Source organism: Prinia subflava, chromosome 10 (assembly GCF_021018805.1).
Source record: "Prinia subflava isolate CZ2003 ecotype Zambia chromosome 10, Cam_Psub_1.2, whole genome shotgun sequence".
NCBI classification, from domain to species: domain Eukaryota; kingdom Metazoa; phylum Chordata; class Aves; order Passeriformes; family Cisticolidae; genus Prinia; species Prinia subflava.
The window spans coordinates 14100125-14104213 of record NC_086256.1 but is presented as its reverse complement, the minus strand read 5'-3'; positions in this window follow the sequence as shown (position 1 = coordinate 14104213).

The following is a 4089-nucleotide window of genomic DNA, read 5'->3' as shown; positions in this document are numbered from 1 at the left end:
AACCAGATGAAACTGGATCCGACTGGTTCCGACCGGTTCCGACCGGTTCCGACCGGTTCAGACCGGTTCCGACTGGTTCCAACTGGTTCCGACCGGTTCAAAGTGGATCCAACCGGTTCTGACCGGTTCAGACCGGATCCGACCGGCTCCGACCGGTTCAAACCGGTTCAAACCGGTTCCGACCAGTTCAAACAGTTCAGACCAGTTCAGACCGGTTCAGACCGGTTTTGACCGGTTCAAAGCGGCTCCGACCGGTTCAAACCGGATCCGACTGTTCCGACCGGTTCAAACCGGTTCCGACCGGTTCCGACCGGTTCTGACCGGTTCCAACCAGATCCAACTGCATCCGACCAGTTCAAACCGGTTCAGACCGGTTCCCACCGGTGCAAACCGGTTCCGACCGGATCCAACCGGTTCAAACAGGATCTGACTGGTTCAAACCGGTTCCGACCTGTTCAAACCGGTTCCAACCGGTTCCGGCCGGTTCTGACCGGTTCAAACCGGATCCGACCAGATCCGACCGGTTCCGACCGGTTCAAACCGGATCCAACCGGTTCCGACCGGTTCCGACCGGTTCTGACCGGTTCCAACCAGATCCAACTGCATCCGACCAGTTCAAACCGGTTCAGACCAGTTCCCACCGGTGCAAACCGGTTCCGACCGGATCCAACAGGTTCAAACAGGATCTGACTGGTTCAAACCGGTTCCGACCTGTTCAAACCGGTTCCAACCGGTTCCGGCCGGTTCTGACCGGTTCAAACCGGATCCGACCAGATCCGACCGGTTCCGACCGGTTCAAACCGGATCCGACCGGTTCCGACCAGTTCAGACTGGATCCGACCGGATCCGACCGTTTCAAACCTGTTTTGACCGGTTCCGACCAGTTCAGACTGGTTCCGGCCGGTTCAAACCGGTTCAGACCCGTTCAAACCGGTTCCGACCGGTTCTGACCGGTTTTGACCGGTTCCAACCGTTTTGCGACCTGTTCTGACCAGTTCAAACCTGATCCAACCAGTTCTGACCGGTTCCTACCGGTTCAGACCGGTTCAAACTGGTTCCGACCGGTTCAAACTGGTTCCGACCGGTTCACACCGGTTCCGACCAGTTCAGACCCTCCGACCTGATGCCTCAGCATTCAGGTGTGATGAGCCCTGGCAGGAGACCTGGGTGAGCATCACCCATCCAAGGCAGCCAGAGCACCTGTGGGACTGCAGGGTGTGTGGGCTGTAGGGGTCCACCCCATGAAGGCCTGTGGAGAGCCCTCAGTCAGCCTCTGCTCCTCTCCCCCACTGCCATTGTGGAGGGAGCTGAGCACAGCTCAAACGCTGTCCTGGGCTCAGCAAAACTGTTATCACCCTCACAATTTTCTTGATTTTAGGGTTTTTTTCTCTCTCTCTTTTAAATTCAGGCTATGTCTTTCTGAGTAATACTAGTGTAAAAGGACTGTGAGTATATGGGGGCAAAGGCTGGGAGTTGAAATTATTGTTGAGGTACTGAAGAACTGACCTAGAAAAGGAGAGGTTTCAGTTTTATAAAGAGACAAAGCCCTTGCCAGCAGGTTTAAGTGACCCTTGAAGCAGAAGAACAGATGTCCTCGTGGCAGCAGCATGGCTGGGATGACCAGGGATGCAGCATCTGCCGCCCAAAGGGAAGGATGGGATATGATGGGGACAAGATTCTGCAGCCCCAGGCTGCAGTGCTGGTGGTTTTGGGAGATGCTGCCCTTGCAGCTGGGTGCAGCCTGTACAGCTCCAGTGAGGACCCTTATTTTGAGGAATGTTGTTTGAGCTTTATTTTGAGAAGTCACTGTTAAAGTATGATGTTTCAGTGATACAGTGCTATAATGTTGAGAATACAAGCATTATTGCATTTAATATTGCCATCACAGCAGCTTTCTGCTTGTACTGCCTTGTTGCCTGAAAGTCCTTGTTGCCTGAAAGATGTGTTGGTTTTTTTTAAAGAAAACCTAGACCTGTGCAGCTGTGTACAATTATGCTATAATAGCTTTTGAGCCTCAAGTACCAGTGGCCAGTAGCTGTTTACTCAAATCCTTTAAATACATTTAAGAGATCTCCAAAGACATGACAGAACTCTCTAGTGAATCACTTGGCTTTCTATCCTGTGCTACCAATTTTACAAGGGAAGGGGTTAAAAAAACCAGGACCTGATTATAGACCAAATAAAAACATGGCAAAGAATTTGTCATGCTACAATTTTTTTTTGGCCCCACAGATGCAGTCTTTGATCTAAGAACAAAATCCACTGTTTTTCAGGCATTATAAATTGTATCCCAACTGCTAATTATAAAAACCCATCAGCTGAACAGTATTACAAAAACTAAGCTCTCTTGGATAAGAGCCACTGCTCTGTTGATGAGAAAATGAATCCAGGCCCTTCCCACAGTGAGCTGGGCAGCAGCAGCTTTGGTTCCTGACCCACAGAGGAGAAGGTTGGTAGGCAAACAGTGGCCACACAGTGCCAACGTGAACCCCCCAGTCCTGGGGCTGCCTCAGCCCTCCTCGTGCCGATTCCTAACGGAGAAGCTCCATGACCTGACTGGAGGGGACCAGGTGGACTTGGGAAGAAAGCCAAACCCTGGAGCCCTGAACAGCCTGAGAGATCTGTGGAGCTCTCTACAAAGGGACAGCGGGGAATGCCTGCTGATGGGAGAAGGGGGCTCCACCAGAGGCTGAAGATTCCAGCCCTTGTTGTGTGATGTGAAGAGTTTGGGTGACCTGCACATTGTCCACCTTTGTTAAACCAAGAGGTTTGTGTCTGTCAGCCTCACCCCTTCCCCCTTGCCAGGCAACCCCCACCAACACCCCTCTGTGGCTGAACACACTGGTGAAAGGGGCTGGCACATCACCCTGGAAGAGAAGGCAGGTGAGGGAAGCGTGGACGTCAGCAGCATTTAGCCATGGCCCTGTGACAATGACAGTGACGGGAGGTTTGTGTCACTGGGTGAAGTCCCTGTCCCCAGAGAGCAGCACTGTGCCACCAGCCTGTCCCACTCACAGCAGGGCAGGGGTGGGCACAGTGTCACAGGAGGGCTGCCCAGGGTTTTGCACAATCCCGCTGGGGCACTATCACTTAGATAAGCTGTGTGTCTTATGGTCAGGTCAGGATAACCTGGACAGTCAGCACAGACTGCAATACCACCATGTGCTTTCACAGAGTGAGGATAATTAGTAGTTTTACTTACCTAATAATAAATTTTGGCTTTAACTATGTTTTAATACTTCTAAGTAATTGTTTCTAAAGGTACTTTGAAGGCATTCAGTTGGTGAAGTGAAAACAACAGAACTTGTTATGGTTTTGGTTCAGCAAAAATATCCATTGCCCTGATCCCAACCCCCTCTCCCTCAAAGGGTTTGTTGGGTGGTTGATAAGAAGTTGATAACTCAACAAAATTTACTGTGCCTGTTAATAATTCTTCTATAAAAGCCACAGGTTTCCCCCTGTGGACTTCAGTCACTTTTAGCATGAAGGGATTCATCCTGGCCCTGGTGTTCGCCCTCGTGGGTAAGTTGAAGCTTTACCATCACAGCTGAGCTGTGACAGCCACTGTGAACCTGAGCAAATTGCATCTCCTTGGGGCTTTTTAGGGATATTTACAGCTTCGTTTGCTGAAGCCCTTTTCTAGCTTCAGCTGTAAACAGTTGGATTTCTGTGCTAAGCTCAGCAGCAGGAGAAAAGCCAAGCAAGCAGCAGCTAGTGAGCAGGGCTGGTATAGGCTTGGTCTTTTGGGGGTGTGGGGTGAGCCCCATTACTGGTGGTTTGCCAACCATTAGCATGCTGACTTAATGAATAATACATGAAAGGATCTACAGAAATGGTTTTTCTTCATGAACACTTCTCTTTCCTTCCTCACAGAGGGCCAGAAACAGGACCTTGGTAAGTAGCTCCCTTGCCAACCAACAGCTGCCTTGCTACCTTCCCTTACAGCCTTGCCTTGCCCACTGCTTGCACCTGTTTTTTGGCAGTGGCAGCTTCACCTTTCTTTGCTGGGCTGGTTCAGGTAGCATCCCAACAGTCATAGCCAAGGAGGTGTTCCTGTCATATTTTTTTCCTAACAGAGCCTGTTTTTCA